We start from the raw sequence: 27,557 nt of genomic DNA on the forward strand, positions 1-27,557 counted from the left end.
CACTGCCAATTTTTGTCCTGATGGTTGACCATCGTGACGATAGGTATGCATGCTCATTCTCGCTTCACCTCTGTCATTAAATGCGTCCGTCACGCAAGACAATGAATGGCTCATACGTCGCTTAAGCAATGGTTCATACCACGTGAATAATAATAATGAAAGAAATTTAACGCGGCCTCCCCATTAGGACGACAGAAAAGAAATGAAATTCTACGCTGTATTGATGAGCGACAAACGAGCCAGCTGTGAAAGAATACGACGATGCTCGAGCCATTGCTGATGGTGATGGTTGTTGAGGATGCTGATGACATTTTCCTCTTACCAATGAATGACTCAACAATGAGGGGCAACGGAGCCAACCGTGGAAGGAGACGACGACGACGAACGCGTGAGCAGTGGCACAAGCGCGTTCCCACGGTTGCGCCTAGGAACGCCGACGAACTAGCTCGCGGATGCCGTAAATGCCCTAGAAGTATGCAGCTTCGCTGTAAAACAAAAAAATGAAAATAAACAGGAAAGGAAAGCGAAATTCTTGGAATTAAAAAGAATGTTGTCAAATAACGATCATCATCATGTCAAATAAAAGAAATTAAACCACAGTTCTGACTCGTAGGAACAGTACACTGTAAAATAATTTACACCTTAAAAAGTAAAAAAGGGTGTAAATGTGTCTATAACTCACACCCTTAGGGTGTCCGTTATATAGATAACACCCTAAGGGTGTGAGTTATAGGCACATTTACACCCTTTTTCACTTTTAAGGGTGTAAATTTACAGTGTAGTGCGGGTCTTTTTGCACTTACGATCCTACGTGCGAGTTTCGCCTGCCAGGTGGCCTTATCTAACAGGCGCGATCGAGCACGTCGGCACCGCACTCGGCTTAATGTCGCAAATACCAAATGCTTGCTGTTTGAAATCAAACAGATAACGCCACCATTGTGCGCTGCGTGCAACGTTATGCTAGAATCCCACTTATTCTGCATACCTTCGAGTCCACGCTGAACATTTATCAAAGACTGTCATCCCTTGAGCTGAGACACCTCCTTGGCTCGCGGACTAACGCTGCCTGCGCACCTCGAGCAACGAAGGCTCTTTTGCCTTCCTTAGAGCCACCGGTGCCAATTGGTTACTTTAATTTAGAAGCGTTGATTATTGGGTCAATTGGTTCGTAATGTTGCGTCCTTGAGCGGGACGAGAGCGGAAAGAAAGGATGTGGGCAGGACAATACGCTCACTTACGACTGTTTGTTTACAAAGTTTGTTGTAGTGTGTTTTGTTTACGCTGTGTATCTGTGACGCGAACTGTGCGTGTCCGGTTATTTTTCATCATTAGTCATCTACGGTAGCACGTTAGGCGTCCGACCAGGCAGACCTTTCCAAGATCCTCTAAAGTGCATATCTATCTATCTATCTATCTATCTATCTATCTATCTATCTATCTATCTATCTATCTATCTATCTATCTATCTATCTATCTATCTATCTATCTATCTATCTATCTTATCTATCTTATCTATCTATCTTATCTATCTTATCTATCTTATCTATCTAAGTGAACTACTGCTTAACGGGCTTTGTACGAAATCAAATCGAAGAACGCAGTGCCGGGGACGTGCGCTGCACTGTCAAGTTGAAGACAAAAGAACTGCGCTACCGGCATGAACTAGCGTAGAAAGTGCAGTCAAACTGAAGATGCCTATAGTTTCCAATTTGCTGGGTGTCATGGCGTGTGTTTCCGGCGATTGCACGTGATGTCACCACGGCGTCGAAAAACCGCGCTCGCATCAGCTACCTCGAGTGCACCGTTGTATGCCTAAGTTCCATGGGATACGCCTGTTCTCTTTTTGTGAAAGTTAAGCCTGGCCACACTTCCTGCGTTTCGAAAGTGTTGCATTTCTGTTTCTGAATGCGGGACGTATTAACCACTGAATGGTGGCATGACGAGAGCAGAGGTCGTCGTTGATCAAGCTACCACGCGCAGTTAGCTTGAAGCCACGACGTTGCAGAGTATGTAAAATAACAACGAAAGAAAATGGATGGACCTAATTAAGATCTCCCATTGATGTAGCTGTACTAATGTCGGAAATTTTATGCCCGAGGCAACCGTCCCGATTATTTATCATCATTTGTTTTATTTATATCCCATCATTTTCTTCTCTTTTATTTATTTTTGTTTATTTCATCTTTCAAGTTAAGCCTGGAGTAGTGTGTCAGACGTTTCGCCAAAGTTAACATCTCCAGTCCTCGTTAAAATCTCATCTCTCTCACTATTTTTTACACCAGTGTCGTGTTGGAATTTAGTAAAGATACCGTTATTTTTTTCTTTTATTTGTGAACTTATTCATTATGGGAGGGACGCCCTTTCAGCCTAAATTGAGGACAAAATAAAGAGAGGAAACAAAGAAAGCTTGGAAAGCTTGTGGATAAAGTTATGTGGAGAGTGGAATAAAGTAAAATAGAGAGAGAGAGAGAGAGAGAGAGAGAGAGAGAGAGAGAGAGAGAGAGAGAGAGAGAGAGAGAGAGAGAGGGAGAGAGGTGAGTGACAAAATAAAGATAAAAATGATGTAAGCGAGCAAAAAGCCTGGTAATGACGTTTACAGGTGAGACGATGGGCGAATTCCAGCATTTCGTTATCAAGAAGTGAATCTTCTTTACAGCTTTCCGAGAAAGTCAATCTCGGAGAGGGAACCGGAACGATGAGTGCAATGGACACATCTGTTTTGAAGGGCGTGGCATAAGACCTAAGGTGCCCCGTAGAGTCAGTGGAGCGTGGCAAATATGATGTCCATTTCGAACTCGAAACGATATCTCTCGTCGCGATACGAGGGGCGTTCGCGTAACATGTGTTCCACTGTCGGCACGCTGCCACAGTTATCACGCGAGGGGCTGAGTGACGCACTTATTAAATTTGTACACACTCATTACAGCATGCAGTTTTGGGGCGCTTAAGCTATAGCACTTGGCACGCCCTCATAAAAATGCATACGTACATACGTAACGCAGAACGCTTTGCCTTCTTCCCCCAACCGGGCACGTCCTTGGTTAGCCTCCCTACCTTTCCCTCTTCGTTTCTCTCTCTCTATCTCGCTTTGCCTTCTTGTCTACAGCTTTCCGTTCTCGGCATACAAGGTCTACGTACTGCCGGTACACATTAGTCGACCAGCACCGTAAGGGGGCCATAAGTTCAAGGACTGTCCACATGGATAGCATTTCACGATAAAACAGCTATACACATTCTGTAGAATATGTAAATTTATTTATTTATTTATTTATTTATTTATTTATTTATTTATTTATTTATTTATTGCTTTTTTATTTAGAATCCCCTACAAGGCCCAAAGGGCATTGAGTAAGGGTAAAGAACAAGAATATTATCGGGAAGTGCGAAATATACAGGGCAAGAAGGGACAGGAAAGTATTGCACAGGGCTGGGACTAAGAAGCTGCAACAGACATAAGTGCAAGGTACACAATATTATCATTGAAGAAGTCTATAAATGCAGCACAAATGTCAAATACAGAACTAAAAAAAGAAGAAAGCAGGGGTTTACCATGGAAATGTTGATTATTGCAGACGAACAAAAAAAACACACAATAGCCAAAAAACACAATATTATGTACAAGACAACGATTATTGACGTCACGACGTCACTTGAAAATATCCGTGTAGCTGATGATGGAATGGTTGATGGCTGCATACGGATGCAATAATATCGGGAACAACCTTCCAAAGAACGATGCCACGTGGAAGTGCTGATGAATTGAAGACTTGTTCTTCCGCGCATGCGCTTGATGCTTGTGCTGATTATGTAAGCGGCGCGAAATTCGCGAGGACCCTTCGAGAGGTAACGGAGATGGCGTGGTGCTGTAACAATATTTATGAAATAAACATTAAAGAGCGATAGAACGACTAATATATAGTGGTTCGAGAGAAATGTGAGGTTTGTTCTGTGTTACTGAAGCTCGAAAGGGGACTGTGGTTACATGTACTGAAGCGAGCGGCTCTATTTCTTAAGAGGAAGCTTTAGCTCTGACCCAACTCCGACGCGGCCTATTCAAATACATGTAAAACGCAAAAACGTTTTTCTGAGATAACCCCTGGACCGATTTTAATGAAATTTGTTGCATTTGAAAGAGAAAGTTAAATGCTAGTGACTGTCGGAAACGGAATTTCGATTTAGAGCCTGAATTTTGTTTAAAAAATTTTCAAATATTTGAGAGCTTTACAAATATAGAAGCAAGAAGTTTACAAACTAATAGCTATGCATCAATAACAGATATCGCGGTTCTGTCAACGGCATACATTAGATCATTAAAAGCGGGCAAATTCGATATGTCATTTTACATCTTACGTGAATTTGTTATGTTGTTTACAAGGGTTCTGCAATATCTGTATTTACATATTAATACATTTTTTGAGATTCATGTGTAACATATCAATTTTGTCCGCTTTAGATGTACTATTAGATGCAACTCACAGAATTGTGATATCATTTTTGTTGCTGAGTTCCTTAGTTGTAAACTTGATAGTTTCGTTTATTGAGAATTTTCGGTTTTGCCAAATCTTAATAAAAAATTGACGACGTAAATCGAAAATTCGAAACCAACAGTCACTAGATTTTAAGTTTTTCTTTTAAATGTAATAAACCTCGTCAAATTTGGTGCAGTGGTTGCCGAGAAAAGCGAACTCTCCTTTTACATGTATTTAGATAGGACCACCCGAGCTAAAGCGTCCTCTTAAGTAGTTTTGATATGTGGGGACCATGTGTGGGGGCTGCATATTCTAGCAGCGGCCGCACAATTGTCAGAAAGGCAAGTTTTCTCACATCGTTAGGTGAATTCCGCACGTTTCGGCGCCGATACCATAGTGTCCAGGAAGCTTTGGCACAGAGGCCGTTAATATTGCCACGTGGTAGTGAAGTATAAAGAACACAGTAGCAATACTGTGAAAGACGAAACTAACGTTTGTTGGGCGAACCTGTGCCCACAAAAACAGGCTACACTTAAAGAACGGCGACAGCGGCGAACAAAGTCGTCGATCGTCAAAATCTGATGAGCCGGTCAAGCGCGTCGGCTTTTATACATAAGTCGCCGAACGTTCCAGAGTAATCCCGGGGACCCACGTGTCTTCCATATAGTTCTGCACTATTCGCGTCGCGCATACATGCAATCCGATTACACAAGGTTCGGTCACAGACGGCGGATGGAACCATCGATAACACTCCGGAAACTTCCTATACGTGCAGGCGCGTCCTGCGCTGTGCGATAACATTCGTTAGACGGTTGAACGTGGTCACCCGATAAAAATACACAAATACACGTGTCAATATGCGCGGCCCATGAAATATTACGTGTAAGATGAATACCTCAACACTTGTCTGATGATGCCTGAAACACTACCGCGTTATCTGTGAGATACGAGAAGTTGGAATCGATAGACTCGCGGCTGAAGGACATAACCTTGCATTGATTCGAGTGGAGTGTCATTTGCCGTTTATAACACCAGCTAGAAAATAAGGTTAACGTCACTTTCGAGGGAAAAATAGTCACCCATGAAACTAACGGACCTGTAAAGGAAGCTGTCGTCAGCAAAGAGTCATAGGCGAGAATATACGTCAGCGGGCATGTCGTTTATGTGTATTCGAAGTAATAAAGGGCGACGAATGCTGCCTTGGCGTACACGTGAAGCTACGTCACAGAGTGATGAATTAAAATGGTTAACTGTTGTAAACTGTTTTCGGAAAGAAATTTACGAAGCCATGACAGTGTAAAATAATCTACGCACAGAGCATATATCTATATATATATATATAAAGAGAGGATATAAGGTAGGCAGAGATGGTAACCCGTCAAGAGTCCGGTCGGTTACTCTACGCTGGGGGAAGGGAGAAGGGAAAGAGAGAGAAGGGAAATATATGTAATTTCGAAAACAAACGGGAATGTGCAACGCGGTCAAAAGCTTTAGCAAAATCTAAGAAGGGATGCCGTCAGTTTGTATGTCAGCGTCCATGTTGAAATGCAAGTCGGTCGGGAGTTTTAGCAACCGAGTGTCACAAGAAGGTCCTTTCTGGTAGCCGTGCTGTTCAGGAAAAAAAAAAAAGAATTGTGCTCGAGGTGACAGTAAATGTGAGAAGCGTACGTGCGTACCAGTAATTTACAGCAAATGGATATTAGTGAAACTGGACGGTAGTTTTCGGGTGAATTTCTGTTTCCGCTTTTAAACACGGGAATAATCTTGGCAATATTCCAGCCTCTAGGAAGCAAGCCGGATGACATTCATTGCTGGAAAATGAGGCAAAGAACTTGACTGGAGATGGTCGCTGCGCGTTTTTAATATTTTAGAGTTAATGTTGCCCGGCGCCGGCACTTGGAGAAACGTACAGGCTTGTGATGAACGATACCCGTCGAGGTTGCTTAGTGGCTATGGTGTCGGGCTGCTAAGCACGAGGTCGCGGGATCGAATCCCGGCCACGGCGGCCACATTTGGATGAGGGCGAAATGCGAGAACACCCATGTACTTGGATTTCGGTGCACGTTAAAGAACCCCAGGTGGTCCACGTTTCCAGAGTCCCCCACTACGGCGTGCCTCATAATCAGAGAGCGGTTTTGGCGCGTGAAACCCCATAATTTAATTTTTAGTTGAGCGATACCTTCAGCAGTGACATTAATAGGGGCCATTACTTGCCAGTCATGATGAGAAAGAATGGGTATGTTGGAATGATCGTCTCCCTCGTGAATACTGATGCAAAGTATCTCTTGAATGCACGGACGGCATTCGTTTTGTGAAAGAAGTGAGATTTTGATGAGGTCCATGCGCAGTCGGATGTGTGATTGCGAGAACTCAACACTTGTCGGCGCCATACGAGGGAAAAAAAAAAAGAAAAATGCTGTAGCAGGATTTTCTTTCTATATTCATTCCCTCCAACTCGCAGGACTGTTTTTTTCCCCTACTACATCAAGCGTTTCCTCCGTGCAAGGTTGCTATCTGAGTGCGCAATCATGTCAGTGAAAACAGCTGCAGTTGTTTTCGGGCCTAGCGTTTTGATGTTGCTGCGGGGCCTGGCAATAGGCTTGGCTGGCGCACAAATCTTTTCGCGGCTTCCTGTCGAGATCTAGCACTGACGCGCAGCTGCACCGGTACCGCATGTTCTTTCTTCTTCTCTTCGTTTATTTGGCTCGTTTTCTTGATTTTTATTCGTTCCTAATGTTCCCATGTAAAAGGAAAAACAAAACGAAAGACTGAAGGATGACATGTCCTTCCGTTTTCCTTGCTTGTGATTCCGGCAAAACTCGCGGAGCACCGGGCGCAGGACCAACTCTATCTACATCGACGCTTCGCTGCAGAAGCCGTGGGTCAATGGGCGTTTAACGCCACGCGCATGGATACGAGAAATGTACAAAAAACAAACAAAAAACAAGCAAAACGAACGAACAAACAAAAACAAAACAAGAAAAAAAACGAGCAGAAGGAAGAAAAACAGAGCCAAGCTTTGTCACTTTATTTTTATTTTATTTTTCGGAGGTCACGGAATTGGCCATTGGCACATGCTATGCCATCTGTGCACGTGCGTCGAGGGGGAGGACACAGAGAGAGAGAGAGAGAGAGAGAGAGAGAGAGAGAGAGAGAGAGAGCAGAAGTATAACATCCAGGGAGTCGTTGCGCTCTTATCTATTTCATTCCCCGAGTTTTATTTTCGCGACAACGACCACTAGCGTTCGAGTATTCTGTTTTGGAAGTAACCCGTGCGGTGTGAAGCACCGGCGCGTCATTGGGCCTGATGCGAGGGACGGCGTGTATGCGACCCATGATTTCGCGTGCAGGGTTGAGCGGCGCTCTTTCGGTGAAATGTCCCACGTCGTACGGGAGGACGTGACCTCTGCGATCATTTGCAAAGGAAATTCGCTTTCATCTGTTCGTGTTTTCGTCTGTTTTGAGCACAAGTTTCTCGGCATCATATTGGATTCGAGACTGACACTCATCCCGCATACTAAATACTTGAAGGCTAAGTGCCTCAAGACAATGAACTTATTGAAAGTTCTATAAAGTACAACATGGGACACCGACAGGAAATGTCTTTTGAACTTGTATAGGTGTCTTGTCGGCTCACGTCTTGACTACGGCACTATAGTATATCAGTCCGCTACACCAAGTGCTTTAAGGATGTTGGATCCTGTCCATCATTTAGGGATCGGCCACGCGACCGGAGCCTTCAGGACAAGCCCCGTACAAAGCCTTTATGCAGAAGCAAATGTATGGTCACTCCATACTCAGAGATCATATAGCAGTTTTGACATATTTCCTGAAAGTAAATTCAAACCGCGAACACCCCTCTTATTGATGCATAAACGATATGACCGATGCCATATCCTTCAATAACCGACCTGCAACGAGAAGACCGTTCTCTTTGCGTGCAAGGAACCTTAGTGAGAAAATGTGTGTTCCGGGTGCTTGAACATTGTCTTATGGCTCTAGCGAAACTGTTACCGCCATGACAGTGGCAGCTGATAGAGTGTGACACATCCTTTGTAGAGATCACTAAACATGCGCCAGAGACATATTAAAATGCATTTCTTAGAACTACAGTACAAGTACTCGTGCACAGAGTTTTACACAGACGCTTCCAAGTCGCACGCCGGGGTGTCCTACGCAGCCTTTGGTCGATCTTTCTCAGAATCCGGTGTACTGCACCCTGAAACAAGTATATTTACGGCTGAGGCCCATGCACTATTGTCGGCTGTGAAACATATAAGAAAATCAGATCATCAAAAAACAATTATACTTACAGACTCCTTAAGCGTCGTAAAAGCATTGAAGTCACTCTGTAAATGCAATAACCCGGTACTTACTGAGCTCTATTCCATTCTATGTAGAGCGTATATATCTAACCAGCATGTCATTATATGCTGGGTACCTGGCCTTAGGGGCATTGAGGGGATTGTACTAGCTGACGAAATGGCTACATCACTCACCTCGCAAGTTATTATTCCTACGGCTGCTGTCTCTGTCACAGATCTGAAGCCTCTCTTGCGGAAGAATCTGCGAAGCCACTGGCAATTACGCTTATGACACATGGAAACTATAAGAATAAGCTTCACTTGATTAAGCCAAAGTTAGGTTTCTGGTCCCCGAAAACGAAAACACGACGAACTGGTGTCCTATTCTGTCGACTCAGGATAGGACACACCTATGGCACCCACAATTGTTCACTGACTGGAAATCAGCCTCCAACGTGTGGTAGATGTGGTGAGAGGCTGACCGTTCTCCACGTCCTCCTGGAGTGTCGGGAAGCCAAACCTGAGAGAAGGAGACATTTTCCTCTTGTATATCGCCAGCACAGCCCTCTCCATCCAGCAATGTTTCTTGGTGCAGAAGCGTTCTTTGACACCAAAGCAGTTATAGGTTTCTTGAACGATGTAGACTTGAAAGTTTTTAGCCCCATAAATTCATATCACATCCCCTTTCTAGAAGATGCCGCTGTGATGGTAGTGTTGCAAAGCACATGCCTCCAGGCCCTTGCATCCCAAGGGCTCTGTTAAGACAGTAGTGCTTATTGCAAAAAGTTTATCTGTGAGATATTTCACCATCTCATCATTATCTTACAATGTGTATTTCTTGTCCATTGTGCAGCCCATTAACCATTGGCATAATTTTATGTCATCTTTGTAATCCCTATCCCCCATCTCCAGTGTAGGGTAGCAAACCGGAGACTCATACCTGGTTAACCTCCCTGCCTTTCCTCTTCATTCTCTATATATATTATCTTGTATAGGTTTTATGCACTTTAGAGCTACTGTTTTTAGGCCCCTATACAGCCACCTTAACCCTCGTTATTCATAGCTCCATTGCGGGCGCATTAGCACCGGCCTGGCGCTCATTGGCCACACTTGGCCCTTGCGCCACAATACACCACATTCATTCATTCATTCAGTCATCTGTTTGAAAAGGAAAGAAAAAAACAAGGAAAGTTCGCACGATCACTCGAAAAGCAATGCCCTCGCGATGGCTTGAATCAGTATTTTATGTGACATTGCACGGGGGAAATGGGGGGGGGGGGGGAGGTGAATGAGGGAGTAATGATACCTCCGGACGGCCGTCGACGAGTAGCTCCTGGAGGGACGCCACCGCTTTATCGCGCGGTTCCATAAACGGGCGCCGACCGGATCGCGCGACATTAATTGAGGTTGGAAGCGTCTGCTGCCACACGCGCGTCTAAGGTCAAACGACGCGGGTGTCCTCCGTTGCTAGATGTGGGAAGGTGAACGGATTTCGGAGCCCCTGAATGTATTTCGCTGTCGACACTCCGCCCTCTGTCACCTCAGATATTTCTATGCACAAATTTCCATTTTTTCCCGTCTTTCTAGTTTTGTTGTCCATAATTAGACATATGACACAGAAGAGTCTTCAGACAAGATAACGCGAACAGGTGAAAACTTCCTATGTGACGCAACATATTGTGTGATTACGCATCTCGGAGGCACACATGACAGCCAATGTGCTTCAGACAACAGCCTTCACGAACCAGCGCGAACAGTACGCATTACTTGCTACCCTAAGAATAGCAAAAATAAGAAATGACAACGAACGAAAGTCGAGGACCAGAAAGCAGACAAAAACAGTTACTCGCATCAGGAATTACTTTTATTAGTTCTGAATTATTTGCGCTAACGTACACCAGCCAGAAATTAGGCATGTTAACGGACGTGGAGGGGTTGCCATGAAACTCGCTTGAATTCATCCAGCCCGTTAAAAGAAACACGTCCGAAATTTTCGATCTCGCTTCGTCCAACTAGCCCACGTGACTACGTGATGCTTTCTGCGGCTTCCTTAAAAGCCCGTGATACGAGTGTTTTGGCTGAATGTGCATTAACGGTATGTCTTCTAATAAATGGTGTTTGAAATAGCTGTATAACCACTCCCGTTTCTTTTTGGTCGTGTAATCGCTTATCTTGTAGCGAGCTTCATGCTAATTTTGTTTCTTTATGAAACAGCTGCTCCGCGGCATTGGTTGGCGGAGACGTTTGTGTAGGCTTTGCAATATCGGTTCTGAATGACAAGTGACCACGAGCTGCGTCATTGCCGGCGTTATACCACATCTCGCAAGTAGCAACAGGGACTGCGCGTGGCATACGCGGGCCGATATACCGACGAATTATTTTCGATTGATTTGAGACATAAGTGCTTACGCCAGTAAGGGCTTATAGACGCGCTCTGTGACTTTCATGTATATGACTTGACTCGTTACAGCTAGCGAGGCAGTCAGCGACAGTTACCGAGGCAGTCGCGCCACACTTCGCTCCGTTTGCAACGCGCCCCACGTGACAGATTGTCCGCGCCAGCCAAAACGTCGCGAAATGAGAACACAAATGCAGCTGCGCTCAAATTTCGCATCAGGAAGTATCGTAATAGTCGTTTTCTTTTTTGGACCTATTTCTCCGAATATCCGCTAAGGCATTATTAGACTTCACTACAGCGTCTTGTATTTAACCCCTCGGAGTTACTAGCACTGCTGGAGCCAGTCGGTCGGCCGTTTTTCTATTCTCGTCATAGATGGGTCACTGTGGATGGATGGACGCAGAAAGTACCTTGGTTATACCATTCATGTCTGCCCTACGCCAATAAATAAATGAACGAAATGATTAGTAGGCTTGACTACTGTCCAGTTGCCCTGTGTGCAGTTCAACTGGAGAAAATGAGAAATTAAGTTGTGCAATGTTTCATTGATTTACTTCCTGTTCGATATAAAAAAAAAAAAAGAACACGTAAGGTTATTTCCTGTCTGCATCGTTTCTGGCATCGCGCGTTACCACACGTTGGATGTCTTGGTTATATTATATTTTTATTAATTTTGTCCTGAAAAACCTTCTCATTTAATAAATCGCTAGAACTATATCTAGCTTTATAATGCACTGAAATTGTCATAACTGAGGACAGAATAAACCAAGGTTTTGTTCGTTTTTTTTTTTTTTTGATTTCCTAATGTTCAAAGCTGCACTTGCTTTGAGCTCTGAACGGAGACGCGGGTGTCATACATGTCCAACGTAGCCCGCACGTGGCTCTGGAAAGTATAGTGCTCGTGACATCCGTGCTGTCCATGAATCAAAAGGGCGACGTGTGTATCAATCTCACGCTATTTAGCCAGCAGCTATGTAGGTTGTTTTTTTTCTCTACGTCTGTAATATATCAACGAAGTGATTCACGCAACCTGAAACTCTGACTAGCTCAGTACGGTTTCGTTGTAGAGAGAAATAGAGAGAAAACATCGCTAGGGACACGGAAGGCTCTGGAATGGCACTCCGCTGTCCTCTAAATATCGTTCTTCGTAATCAACAGAGATAGTCACATGGCTGTTATTAATGGCTGTAACGTATAGTAGCGGCACGGTTCGTCTGCGCATTACTGCAATGCGTGCATTTTTGTATTTGTCTGTTTGCAATGGACATATAAGGCGTATTTATGTGCATGCGTGTGCGCTTGTGGTTGCGTGAGGGAGAGTGACCGGCTGTGAGGTACAACGTCGGCTCTCTTCTTTGTTGTTCCTGTATTGCACACGTATTACGCCGATGATACGTCGCGCCTCTGCGATCGAAGAAAGCTGACATGACCCGCCGTGGTTGCTTAGTGGCTACGGTGTTGGGCATGCTAAGCACGAGGTCGCTGGATCGAATCTCGGTCGCGGCGGCCGCATTTCGATGGGGGTGAAATGCGAAAACACCCGTGTAGTTAGATTTAGGTGCACGTTAAAGAACCACAGGTGGTCTAGATTTTTTTGTAGTCCCCCACTACGGCGTTCCTCATAATCAGATCGTGGTTTTGGCTCGTAAAACACCATAATAATATAAAGCTGATGTGAAGGTGTACTAGTCACGTGTACGTTGAGGACATGCTGACTGAGTCGTACGGTAGTGAATTGACTTGCCTGCACTGTCCATGCAATCGTCACTGCCAACCGCACTGTGTCAACTGCATTTTATTAACGTCTGCTTCGGCCAACGTCAGACTTTGACGCGGTCTTCGGCCTCGAAATCAGTTACCACAGCCGTGCACCTATCTCACGGCTTTCCTATCTTACTCGGTGCAGTGACTCGACTAAGCGGCTGTGGAATTCTGCTTCCGCATCACGAAAAGATTGGTGGTCGATCCCACCGAACGAAAGGATACGAAAAATGTACTGTTTCTAATAGTTCTGGAAGATGGTTTGTATGTCGTACTAGTTTATCGCAAAGTGCACCGGTGTGCACCTGACGACGACGAAGGCGAAACACAACATGATGACTGCACCGACAGCGACACAACAGCAACTGTGGTCAGAAGCACAACGACGACTGGAACATTACAAGGGTAACTGCAGCAAATACAACTGTAGCAGGTACGACTACTTTAACAATAAACACACAATGACATTTAGAACGCTAATAAAGTTAATAATTACCAATGTGTTTGTCGCACTGTATGGAACCAAACCGACAAACAGCTAAATAGCTAGCTCGACTATACCTCCCACCTCCACAAAATCAATGCAAAACTTTAAGTTACGTTGTGGTTCAAACTGAGAAACGGCACGAGTGATAAGGAGGTATCACAAAGAACGCAAAGAAGTTTGCACAGTCAGTCTCTTTTTCGGGAAAGCTCGTTTTATTTTTTTTTGCTTTTATTCTTCGTGAATTACAATCTTTCAAAACGCCTAATGGCTTCGCGTTAGGGTTAGTCACCTACGGTTAGCCAACACTCCCTAGGAAATTCATTTCACGAAAGAGATCCAGCGTGATCACCAAGGTATATTAAGCAAGCCTGTGCTATTGACTCGCACATGGTCGCGCTCACTTTTTCTCAACGCTGCCGTGCGGTTCTCGCAAACTGTACTCGATATAGGGTGGCAGACTCAGATCGCAATAAGGAGGAGTCGAGGCTATAGAGACGGGCTTCGTGCACAGCGTGGGGAGAAGGGCGGGCAGGCACTCTTTGTCGATGGTTCCAGCTTTCCTTCACTTTTTCATTTTTTTTCCGCGTTTAACTTTCGGGAGCAAGGACTCATCGCAGTGAAGATACGCCCGAGAAAGTTCATTTTTCGTTTTCATTCAACCAGGTTCAAGTGAACTCGAAAGGTACTTGCATGATAAGGCTAGCGATATAGGCCAGTCCACGACGGTAACTACGTTCGGGTCGAACTCTCTATTAAGAAAGATCAAGATTCATTGAAGGAGACGAGTTTTTCTTAACGCTAAATAACATACCTGGAGGCGGGGGAAGAGGGGGGAGGCACTCGAGGTCGCATCTGTCTTTCTCTCACTTTGAGCTTCGCTCCACTGAACGTACGTTCTATAAGTCCATTCGAGCTTTCGTCGAGCATTGCACTGTGAAAGTTCATGAGCGTTTCTGAAAAAAATAAATGCGTCCACTGATGAAATAAAGCGACAGCTAAGAGAGAAAGATAGAAAAAAAAGTAAGTGCCCTTCCTCTCTGCGAAGAAGGATGAGCCGCGACGCTGTGTATCTGGGCCCCTTAATGGCGAACTGCACTTCCGCCGCGGGTCGAGCCGGCATTGCACTATCTTCGGGATCGGCCCACGTATGGGTAGTGCTTAACGCCTGCTTCACCTCCGCCGGGGGTCAACATGACATTGCACTACCTTCGGTATCGGCCACGTATGGGAATGCTAGAAAACATTTTATTCAAGAGGTTAACAAGAGAGTAGCTGGCTGTGCGCCCGAGTGGCAGCCCCTAGTCCGGGACGCCATTGGAGATGGCCGCTGCATGGCCGCGCGCCACCGAGGAGCATTGAGCTTCCAAGGTAGAGCAACAGAGCAGGCACTCCTCCCAAGCCTCTCTACTGTAGGGAAGGGGAAAGAGGGTGAGAAAGAGAGTGGAGCAGCGGGGCACGAAGCCCCGACGTGAAAAGGTGCCGGCGCGGACCTGACAAGTCGGGCACGTGCCAGATATTTCCGGCATGAAGCGCAGGGCAAGCGCCTCACTAAGGAAAGTATTGGTCTGAAGTCGGCGGAGTAGTCGTTCATACGCTTTCGCAAGACTGCGTGCGGGGTCGCAGTAGAGTCGGCGCGAACAATCTAGAATATTGCGGTAGCGTCTGACGCTCGAGTTGCCAGGATCCGACTCAGAATACGGAGGGGTGGGGTGTGCTTAACGTCTGCTTCACCTCCGCCGCGGATCGGTCCGGCATTGTACTATCTTCGGGATTGGCCGCCGTATGAAAAAATTGCTGCTTTACGCGCGGTCGCGATCCGCCAGATCCTAGCCACGGACAGCTTCCGATGGTTCCGATGCTTACCACAAAAGACTTGTCTATGGCTCCACGTAAGTTTTTCGTGCAACGGAAATCAATCGCTGTCACCCTGTATACAACAGAGCGGACATTGTTGCGCTGACAGGACTACAAGCGCCGTGCAGAGACTTCTATAGCGCGCCAGAAGAGGCGCTTTCTAAAATACGATAAATATTTCTCTCAGTACGACATAAAATGCTTTGTTCTGTCTTAAGTTTCGAATGTATCCTGAGCTGTCTATTTCACATCGATATCCAGTCTTCTCTTTATCTCTTTGCTAAGATTGAATGTCGAATTTATTCGACAGGAAGACGTTGCATGCAAATTCAGTAATCAGCAAAGGAATTCAAGGTCGATGGAAGAAAAAATCGTCGCGTGACGCTTGGCTGTGGAAACGATCAAACGCCCGATGGAAATCTCCGCCATAGGATCTATAGTGTGAAGGGGACATGTCCTGCAGTTTTGAACGCTTCATGTTTCATGAATAAGTAAATGAAAAAAAATGACAGAGAAGCTAATAATGACAACAATGCCGCAACCGGAAGTTTAAGTTCAGATGGCTTAGCTCAGATGGTAGAGCGGCTGCCCCGGAAAGGCGGTGGTCCCGGGTTCGAGTCCCGGACCAGGACGAATTTTTCTTCAACTATGAGGCTTTTCTTTAGAGGAACCCGTATGGGTTTCCTTTGTCGCGATTGCTACGAACGGGTGGATGTCTGGTTATCCCTTTATTCATTACTTCTCTCCACCTTGCGGGTTTCCGCAGAACTACTACGTCAAAAACTGGAAGTTTACTCGACGACAGTCCACGTCGCTCGCCAAATTGTACACGCACGTTGTGGTCGCCGTGCATTGGTGCAATAGTCGTTCAGGTACTAATGGATCGTAGGCCCAAACACACAGCTTAGTTCAAGCTCACACACGTCACCTCATACATAATTGTACAGGGCTACTTATCGCAAATGTCCATCTGACTCCATGTTCGCCTAAATGTATCTCTCTCTCTCTCTTTTTTTTTGTACAAGAATGCGTGTGACTTTCGCCGCAGATGACTCTCTGACCATGGTGCAAGTAATTTTCGTATTGTAAAGGGAAGCTTGTCTATTGTTCTTAGTTTATTTTTTTCAACGTTCTTGTTCATATACGGCGTATTTCGGGCACTCGAGAAGAGCGTGGCAGACGTTCTGAATCTTATGACCGCAGGAGCAGTTTCCTTTTTGCCTGGTCAGGCGGCGGAACAAAAAGAGAGAGAGAAAAAAAGGAACGGCTGCAGCTAGAACAGCCGCAGCCCCGAAGGAACCCATGCGATGTTGCCCATTGCCTGGCACATCCACGAGTGCATATGTAGCGATCAGCTATTTTCGGTCCATCCACACACACGCACACACACATCTGGTTTTCTTTTCTCTTTTTCCCGGCACGGTGCTTGCTTCCGTCCAACACCGCGCGCAAAACACTGTTCTTCCTTGTTCCACATGTACCGTTGGTTGGCCGGGCCTTCAAGAGCTAAGCTGTTGGTCCTATGTTAGGAGAGTAGGTTGGCAGCGCAGTCTATACTGCTGCGAATTTTTTTTTATGCTTGTTATGTTTTCGTTCGACAGGAGATACATAAAAAGAGCTAGCTATGCGATTTGGCCTTCGCTTCTCTAATTTTCGTCTCGTAAAGAACAGAAAAGCGCTCTTGCAGCTGCAGCCCGGCACTGTGTGTAGGTGCTTCAGGGAGGGAGAGAGAGAGAGAGAGAGAGAGAGAGAGAGAGAGAGAGAGAGAGAGAGAGAGAGAGAGAAATCCGCTTAGAACCATGCCCGTGTGGCGACACACATCACTGCCTGCAACCACCGAGCACACCTGTGGGTGCTCGTTCTTCGCATCGACCTGTGCAGCTCGGGAGTTAAGTCCTCGTTCGAGCCTGCGGCGCGGGCGGATTGAAGGCGTCTCCGCAACGTCGGTTGGAAGGCACACAAGCACGAGGTAAACGCGCCACCTTGTCCGTATACTTTGGTGGCTCAGTAGACGTGTGTGGCGTTGAGCTGCTGAGCACGACGAGGTCGCCGGTTCGACATATACTCGGCCGCGGCCACGTCCACAGTTGGGTAAAAAGCGAGATGAAAAACAAGAAGGAGGTTATACGGCGTTCAGCGTTCTAGGGTGCACGTTTAGAGAGCCTCAGGTAAAGTGCCAATTACACCTGAACTCTCCAATTACGGCGTCCCTCGCAATTCACTGTACAGTCTGATTTCATTAAACACCCCACAGTTTATTATTATTATTATTATTATTATTATTATTATTATTATTATTATTATTATTATTATTATTATTATTATTATTATTATTATTATTATTATTATTATTATTATTATTATTATTCCAAGTACGCACGACTCCGTGAAAAAGCTTAAATTGCGAGCGAAGTTCGAACTTCATTAAATTCAAGTAATCCTTATCTCTCTTTTCTTTTCACTCTATCAGGTATGGCTGTCGTGATGGTGATCTGATTATCTCATGAACTGCCCCCCTTCTTATCGCACGTCCCCCCGACGCTGGCATAGCCGTTCGTCACTTTCCGCAGGTCTGCAGTTTTCCTCAGGGGCCGTCTTCGGGGTGACGTTGCTTTCGCTATGGTTGACAAAAGTTGAAATGCCAACTATATATATATATATATATATATATATAGTTGTGTCGGCGAGAAAACCATACTGGCTCCGTTAATTGGTGTAGCAAAGAAGAATAAACACGACGTACGTGAATACACGTTCTTTTTCGTAAAACGTTTCGGCTGGTGGTCCATATATATATATATATATATATATATATATATATATATATATATATATATATAAATTGGCAGCGTTCTATGTTAAAGCGCTTCGGGGAGGCATGTCGGTCGGCGCAGCAAAACATTACGGGACATGGTTTCCACGCAAAGGAAAAATTTCTGCTCTGGTGAAGCACGTACGTGCATTACAATTTAATGAATGGCTGTTTACGGCTCGAGAACTGATTCAGATTGAACCTTTCAATTGGAGGTTGGGTGTCCTGGATTCGCGGGAATTCACATTTTTCGCAAATGCCGTGTATATTAAAGATTTTTTTTTGTGATTGTACTTCGGTAAAACACTATAGTACAGGGTCTACAGCTTACTAGTTCTATGTGCTTTCCTTTCGCATTTCTGTCGAACTCGTTCTAATAACATAGAACGAGTACGCTTTTTTTTTTCGAATACACTATATAACGTCGTTATTCGGGCTACATTTTGTAACCATATTTAGAACTTAGGCAACGCCACGGCACGATTTAGGCAGTAAAATCCTTCAATGGTTCCTCCGAAGTGTACGCGCCGGCCTTCTTTGAGGAAACGCCTGCGCTCCAGCTCTTCCGAGTAAACTCGAATAAGCCACGTAAGCGTTAGGTTACGAGGGACGCGCTGTCTCGCATTCGGTGGAACCGCGGAGTGCGTCCTATGTATGGGCCTGCCAAATTTGTCGCCTTGTCCTCTCAAGACTGCCTCTCGGAGCGGCTTAATTCACTACGTCTGGTTAGCTCAAAAATTCCTGCACACGATTTCGGAAATTTCGAATCCGAAATAGCACCAGTGGATTTAAGAAGGACATACGAGAAGAGAGAGAGAGAGAGAAAGAGAGAGAGAGGGAGGAGAGAGGGAGGGAAAGAGAGGGGGGGAGGGAGGGAGAAGGCAGGAATTTCTGCAGCGCAGAAAGCGGAGCAAATCCAACGCCGACTCACGCGGTGGGGCATCGTTGCATCGGGCAAGGACGGCCTCCACATGCGGCCGAAATGTTCCCCGCTGTCACTGATACGTAGAGTAATAACCAGGAAATTACCTTGTCGCCTTACCCTAGGTTGGAAGATGGGGAAACAAGGAATATGACACGAAGCGAGGAAAGTATTGGAGGTGTGGTTAACGCAGCGCAGAAAGTGCCACCAAGTCCATCAAGTCAAAGGGGATAGCTCTGGCCAGTCGTCCTTAAGATGAACAAAATTGCCTTCACTGTCTTGTGGGAAGGTTTGAAAAAAAATAAAGAAATAACGCGTTTATGAGAAAGAGTGAGAAAGTTGAATGGGTATTTTGATAAGTTAGCTACACCGACAGCCTCGGCACGTTACACCACGTGAGGCGGCGACGGAAGAAATAAAAGTGAGCTGAAAAACGTTAAAATTGGAAACAAGGTAAACAGGTTACGGATGAACGGCGAGATAAAAAAAAAATGCGCGGCCGTTAGTTACGCGCGGTGTATTGTGCGAAAGAGGTAAAAGGCAACTCAGTCAAGAAGATAGCGTGACGCTTGCTAATCACCATTTCCTGTTCACATTCGGATACTGCAGGTTCTTTCAAATGTAGACATTAATTTATCTACACAGTCTTTCCGATATGTGTGATTTATTGAAGGACTTTGGAATTGAGTACGCAACACTCGTCACTAACCGCAAGAAATTACTTCTGTTTGTGATGGCGTTACGTCCGTGGTGTACTCCATCGTGTTTCTCTGTTGCTATGAACGCATGCTGGTTAAACTGGTAGATGCATTATTGGGCGTTTGGATGAATGCGGGCTGCCTGTGAAAAAAAAAAAAAAGAAATGTCGCATATGTTCTCAACCAGGAACACGGTGTTGTTCCTGCACATGTTTAATTTTTATTTACGTTTCTTTTATATCCGTGAGTGTGTTTTCATTTTGTTTTATTTCCGGTAGGAAAGTTCTTGTTAGAGAAAAAGAGAAGCCTGTTTTCTGAGTCAATCTTCGGTGCTGCCAATTTTCAATGTATGACCGTTGGCCGAGGTAGCCGGGCCAAAATTGCCCACATCACGCAAAAACGAAACTATATCCTCGGGAGTGATGGAGCGAGAGCGGTGACTGATTGCGCTGCGAAAAGCCGCTTCATCTTACTGTCCCCAGATGAGCACGCCTTGCAAGAAGCGACGCCGATTAAGCTTCCCGATGTTTGAATTACGTTTCCTTAACCAGGACCGCCGGTAAATTAACCGAACCAAACGGGAGACGAAGCCGCAAGTCGCGCGTTTCACCCGGAAGTAATCAGCGAGTGCCCTGGCTGCCGAGGTTGTCCGAATTAATAAACAGCCGACCTTTTACAATGCCGCCGGGGGCATTGCGCCCTTGCGTCGCAAGGCTGAGCTGATTGGGCAGTGTTGAGCTCGCGTACTTTGGACACGCATGCGCACTCAGTGCCGCGGATACGCACATGCGAGCACGCACGCAGACAGACAGACAGACACAGACAGACAGACAGACACAGACAGACACAGACAGACAGACAGACAGACAAACAGACAGACATAGACAGACATAGACAGACATAGACAGACACAGACAGACAGACACAGACAGACAGACAGACAGACACAGACAGACAGACACAGACAGACAGGCACAGACAGACAGACAGACAGACAGACAGACAGACAGACAGACAGACAGACAGACAGACAGACAGACAGACAGACAGACAGACAGACAGACAGACAGACAGACAGACAGACAGACAGACAGACAGACAGACAGACAGACAGACAGACAGACAGACAGACAGACAGACAGACAGACAGACAGACAGACAGACAGACAGACAGACAGACAGACAGACAGACAGACAGACAGACAGACAGACAGACAGACAGACAGACAGACAGACAGACAGACAGACAGACAGACAGACAGACAGACAGACAGACAGACAGACAGACAGACAGACAGACAGACAGACAGACAGACAGACAGACAGACAGACAGACAGACAGACAGACAGACAGACAGACAGACAGACAGACAGACAGACAGACAGACAGACAGACAGACAGACAGACAGACAGACAGACAGACAGACAGACAGACAGACAGACAGACAGACAGACAGACAGACAGACAGACAGACAGACAGACAGACAGACAGACAGACAGACAGACAGACAGACAGACAGACAGACAGACAGACAGACAGACAGACAGACAGACAGACAGACAGACAGACAGACAGACAGACAGACAGACAGACAGACAGACAGACAGACAGACAGACAGACAGACAGACAGACAGACAGACAGACAGACAGACAGACAGACAGACAGACAGACAGACAGACAGACAGACAGACAGACAGACAGACAGACAGACAGACAGACAGACAGACAGACAGACAGACAGACAGACAGACAGACAGACAGACAGACAGACAGACAGACAGACAGACAGACAGACAGACAGACAGACAGACAGACAGACAGACAGACAGACAGACAGACAGACAGACAGACAGACAGACAGACAGACAGACAGACAGACAGACAGACAGACAGACAGACAGACAGACAGACAGACAGACAGACAGACAGACAGACAGACAGACAGACAGACAGACAGACAGACAGACACCGCGCCACGCACTCACGGGCCGGTTCTTGGGAAGCCATGTTCGCGCTCAGATAGAAAGCCGCCCACAGATGAACATGGACGCACGAGGGAGGCACAAAGAGGCGCAGACACGGAAGAGACGCCAGACGTCTTCTCAAGCAGACGCATATGCGATGTGCAAGCAGTGTTTGTACACAATTACCGTCTGCACGCATTGTGACGAGCACACAGACACAACGTCGTTTTGGAAACACGACGCCGTGTTGGAGGCCGCGCGTCGAAGCTTGCGAGCGTCGGAGGGAGAGTCCTAGCTAGGTTGGCACTGTGAGTTAGACGAGCGTTCGGGGTCTCTGTCTCCCCAAGGATTTAGTCTTGCTTCGTGATTACAGCGCCGTAGGAGGGCGTCCTCACTTGCGACATGGGAGAGAAGGATTAACGAGGCAAGGCCGTACGGCGCCAGCGTAGTCAGGCGAGACGAGAAAGGGGAGTGCGAATTTGCCTGCCGCGTAGGTTTCTCTTTCCGAAGTCGTTGCCCAGCTACTCATATGCTCGCTCGTTCAGCGCCCTAAACAACGCTGGCAGCCAGGCGTCGACTCGCATAGACGTTAGCGATGCTAGTGTGGCTTCTGTGAATGGACGCATCGCGCCGCATGTGTGTTACGTCACGACAAAAAAAAAATGCATCGCCGAAGGTGATGGATAGACGGCGCGGCGATATCTGTGGTCGTTTCAGCGTAATATAAAACCTCTGTGTGAACGCTCCTATATATAAGCGGCGAGAGCCGAACAAAGCGTGCTGCGGGGCCTTGTCAGCAGAATGCAAAACGATAGGCGAAAAAAAAAAAGAAAGAAAGCTGTTGCCGAAACACAATACGCAAGGGGTGCCGCCGGCATGCCCAGACAAGTTCGAGCAGCTGGGAAAGCGATAGGCTTGGTTCTATGCGCGCTCTCCCTGCAGTATTACGAAACCACGTGAGCTGTCGTATCAACTAATCGCGAACCTGAAACCGCGATCACCCCCACTGTTGTGGCTATGAGCAATGAGCACGGGATGGAGAGTTTGATCCTGTCGACTGCGAAGTATGTTGACCAACCAAACAAAAAAGAATGACAAAAGAAAAAGAATATAAAAAGACGTTCCCACGAATGTTTCCTCCCATACGGGGGCACGCAAAGGAAATCGTCGTAGTGAAAATTATTCCAGGGTTTGCGTAATGTAGCGATTCTGTGCCAATTCAGAACATAATTTGAACTTCACTTTGGCGCAGAAAGAAAGAAAGAAAGAAAGAAAGAAAGAAAGAAAGAAAGAAAGAAAGAAAGAAAGAAAGAAAGAACGCACGCACGCACGCGCGAACGCACGCACGCACGCACGCACGCACGAATTTCGCATTTGGCGCTTCTCCAGTGGTCATATAACCTACGTTAGCACCAGGATTGACTATACTCGTGAGCGGTGTCTGATAAGAAAGGAATAGAATCGAGCACAAGGAATCACTTCAGTACTTCGGCCCAGATTCCATGCGCTACGTGGATCGCTGTCCGCACGTAGCCCTGGAGCCATCTTTCCTAAATAACTATTTCATATTCCACGCCTTCAGCCCCTCATCATGGCGCCGACGCAGCAGAGCGGCCGTTAAAGTAGGAATCGGCCGCTCTGCGCGACCCATGATAAGAAAAGTAGAAGAGGAAACGTAACGTCACAAAATAAGGGACCGAGTTCTCTGATTTGTCAAGATGTCGAAGGATGTGGCTAGTTGGTGACACCGCCCGTACACGTGCTAGCGCGGTCTGCGTCTTTATCCCGTTCTTAGCTCATAAATGTGGAACGTTGAACCACCGGATCGACAGCTCGATCAATAATTTAGGCGATCAAAAGAACAGCTGATCAAACTGGCCAATAAGGTGCCAAACAGGGAGACGGCAGTCGCTCGATCAGTATTCTTACATCCGGGCCTCTGTAAGCTGGTGCCTGAGTCGTCGCATCTGGATCGTTGCACGGTATTAAGCCGCAGCTCAGGGCTGTTTCACGGCAAAGTGGTACTCTCAGGAGCAGTAGACACACGATTTACAGTATCCGGCGTCCGATTCGACGCACAGTCTGTAGTGCCAAACTTGAAGCTTACAACAACAACGACGACGACGAAGAAGACGAAGACGAAGAAGAAGAGGACGAAGAAGAAGAGGACGAAGAAGAAGACGACGACGACAAAGAACTACAACTACAACAACAACAGAAAACGCTAGCATGAACCCTAACGCTTGCGTTTAGGGGAGCTGCAGCAACGGTAGGCCTGACGTCAAGTAAATGATGTATGGTACAAGGATTTGCCTAAGCTTCGTCCTTTTAGCCTCAAACGGCGCTGCGACTACGCGAATTCATCCTTTTCACCAAAACATTTCGTTAGAAGTGCGACGATACGCGATAATTATGTGATACCTTGTGGCCTTCATGCGTGGAAGAAACATTTCTCGAAAATTTAGGAAGACAAGGCGTAATATATGAGTCACCAACGAGGTCTGAAGCCACGCGCGCAAAGGTTAAACACGTACTGCACGTCATACCCATGCTTGTTGAACGATTGCCGTAGGGAACTTCGTGGTGCGAGCAGTCACACCCAACGAAAGCTTTATTCGTCAGGTTCGAACAGCCACGTTCCAGATGCGGTCGCACGTCGTATAGGAAGCCGTGTCGTATCACGTAGGACGTGCTTGCGCGAAGGGCGCTTTCTTGGTGCGGAGCGGGTTGCAGGCTATGAGTATACAAAAGAAAACAAGAAATGAAAAGGAACAACCGATCCTTCGGTGCTGTCGGCGATGTCTAGCTCGTCTTTCCAGCACGGTTTGCCGGCGAAGGGAAGAAGCCCGCTTTGCGGTGCCAACTGTTGGAGAAACGTATGCGACCGAGCGCAAAAGTTTTCGAAGCTTAGAATTCCCGGAGAAGCCATCAAAAGACGCTGAACCTTGTGCAGGAGAAGTTTGTTTCAAAGAAGGGAGGGTGACTCGCCTATTTTGAGAGCCAGTAATCGTTCCGTGAAGCTTCTGTTCAGTCGGCGTCTCGCAAAGGTTGATTCTTGTTCTCTCGCATCGACGCCTGACGCTACTGAAACATTCCGCTGCGCAACACTGCACATAGTCTGTGAGGGGAAGCGCGCATATGGATGTGGCGTTAGAGTTTGCTGCACTGGGCCTGCTCTGCACAGGTCTATGAGTATGCCGTGGGATATATATATATATATATATATATATATATATAATGGTTGTATGTGCGTCGAAGCATATAGAAGCTAAAGGGCTTATATAACACTTGTATGCGGACCGTCAATGTAGTGCAAGGAAGCGCACCCGTGTTCTGCGTCAGAAAAAAGGAAAGTTCTTGCATGAAACCTGAACAAACAATGTCGCCTCGCAGATATCTCTAAAGCTCGCCGATCTGTCACTAGAATACCCGATTATATCGAACGGATTCTTTGACTTACTTCAATTTCTGTGATTTAGCCACTGGGTGTATGCCCGACCTCAGATAATCCTTCCCAATGGGCACGCGTGCCACTGGGACAAAAGAGGTCTACAATCCTTTAATGTGGCTTCATACGCACGTGTACCTTTCTGTGCGTACACCCGATTTGGAGTTTGCATTTTTGGCATGGCTTGTGAGCGATGTCTCACACGAGAATGGAGTTGTGACCGTTCTGGTGGACAAACGTTAAACATCATTAAAGCTTCACTTCACTTCAATGTGTGCTAGGAGCTAACACACACACACACACAAACGCACACACGCGCACGCACACGCACATGCGCACGCACATACATACACTCGTCATTTGCATCACTGTAGAAGCTGGAGGAGGACCCATTAGCTAAGATGGCCGAATGCCCTTGGAGATGCGTTCATCCACACCACGCCGTCTGCTCAGTGGCCGTTGAATTCGCGGTATGTGACGTGCACGCGCAAAGGTGCTGACGTGTTCCGTATCGCTGTAACGTATCGTGTACCAGGGGAAAACAACGCTACAGACAATTAGTCCTGGAACTATACACCACTGCGCAAGGATACTGCCTATGTACCACTCGTACCTTCGGCAATGCTGCAAACGGATTGAACCTTCATACGTCCCCGTACGCTCTCCACTTCAGCGTGTGTGTATTGACGGCTCCCTAGTGCAGACAAAGCCACAGCGCACTCAATGGAAACGTTCCGAAACAACGGAGGCACCCTCTCCCACCCGTTTCTGCATTCTTTCCTTTCCTGAGCGCAGCTGCGGTGCTGATTAAATGTAAGCGATTCTGTTTTATGGCCGTTCGGCGCCCTTACATTTCCCGGCGACCTCGTCCTGTTATCCGCGCTACACATATCGCGGCGCGCGACAAAGTCGCTTCTATCAACCAACGCCGCTAGCGAGGCCTTTTTTTTTTATCGTCGTCACCGCGCATTTTCTCGTATAGATAGCTGGCGCGTGACGTCACCGGCCCCGTATGGGCCGAGAATTCACTCTCTTAGCGAATCAGTGGGTCGACGTGATTTACGTTGCAATGCCATCTTCCGCCCTACATGCAGGTACGTCGTCCTTTGGGTGGTATCATGATCATAAGCACCATTATCATAATAATCACATGTTTTTATTGTTCTTTTTTCACCAGTTAATTATTGCGCTTCACATCCAGATGACGCGCATGCTTGACCTAGTGCTTTCATCTCCATCTTTATTGTGGCTTAGCCGCGAATGACAACTTTCGTTCTCGTTGTTATTTATTTATTTATTTATTTATTTATTTATTTATCTATTTGAGACTATGCGCACGTGGCAACACTTCAGTCACTTGGAGTTAGCGCTGGTTTGCGCTGTTCGTTCCCCGTCCATTGTTTTCTTGTGAGCCACACTCGCTCATGGAACACTAGCTGTAGCCCAGACTAGTGCGGTAGCACGGCCGCTGGGTAAAAAATAAAGAAATAAAAAATTCGGCAGCCATTTTACGCTGCGAAGGCGGATGACCATCGAAGCTCTATAGATAGTATAATGTAACCCAAAGACAGAGATAACACAGAGATGCAGATATACACAGATATAACGCAGACGTGAATAAATATTTAGGTGTTCTTCATTAGTTCACTCCAGTTACTGTAACTTTGTGGTCGCTATAGCAGACGGCCATTTTCTCCGCCGATACCAAACAGTCCCCGAATGGTGGCGCCGCGGCGGCTGACAGCGTGTCTGGTTCACGCCGCAGGCCGCCCGTTTTCTTTCTTTTCTCTTTACCTTCGTGTTTTTTTTTTTTTTTTTATCCAGAGGCCGTGGCGGTAGCTTACTTTTGTTCCCTTCCCTCGTTGTCGCATTCTGTCGTGAGGGTTTGCGGTGAAGCCGACCGATAGGAGCGCGCAAGCGCGTCGATTGCCTCTGTTCTTGTATCTCTCTCTCTCTCTCTCTTGTTTCTGATACGGCTCTCTGCCTGGCGAGGTGGTGCGCTAGCTGCAAGGTTGGTTTCCTCTCTTCCTCACCCTCTTTTCCTCTTTGTAACGTCGCGCCTTCTTCCCATACTTCCGCCCTTCTTCTCTTTCCGCTTTGTCTTTGTGCAGCTTGTTCGCGCGTCTAATCTCCTGTAGAGGTCTTGACCCCTAGCTTCACGCAGTGGAGAAGGAGTCAAAGGGAGATCACCGTGCACACTTCGCTGCGTTGCGGCTTCGCTGGTGGCGCGGGTACGAGGAACTCCTGCTACAACGTTTTTTGTTTTCTCTTTCACACTTCTTGTTCCTCTGTTTCCCTTTCTCGCGTTGTGCTCTTTCCCATCAGTTGTTTAGGGGCGGCTCTTTCACTGCGATATCAAATCCAAGCCGTAGCCTTGAGACTGGGTGCTCTTACCCACTGTCTCCCATGTTCGTCTGTTGCTCGTCTGCTTTTCT

General features: G+C 46.6%; 1 protein-coding gene across 5 annotated transcripts in view; it reads left to right on the plus strand.

Annotated features, from left to right (window-relative positions):
• The window catches only part of LOC142575614 (cationic amino acid transporter 4-like), a 153,884-nt gene that overhangs the window by 98,309 nt on the left and 28,018 nt on the right, over window positions 1–27,557 (plus strand). Inside the window, exon 1 of one of the 5 annotated variants that reach the window (XM_075685112.1) lies at window positions 17,091–17,242. The exons of the other annotated variants lie outside the window; for them this stretch is intronic. The gene's annotated coding sequence lies outside the window, so the exon portion shown is untranslated. Of the gene's footprint in view, window positions 1–17,090; window positions 17,243–27,557 lie in introns of those variants that run through there. 5 annotated transcript variants of the gene reach the window in all.

Source organism: Dermacentor variabilis, chromosome 3 (genome assembly GCF_050947875.1).
Source record: "Dermacentor variabilis isolate Ectoservices chromosome 3, ASM5094787v1, whole genome shotgun sequence".
Lineage (NCBI taxonomy): Eukaryota > Metazoa > Arthropoda > Arachnida > Ixodida > Ixodidae > Dermacentor > Dermacentor variabilis.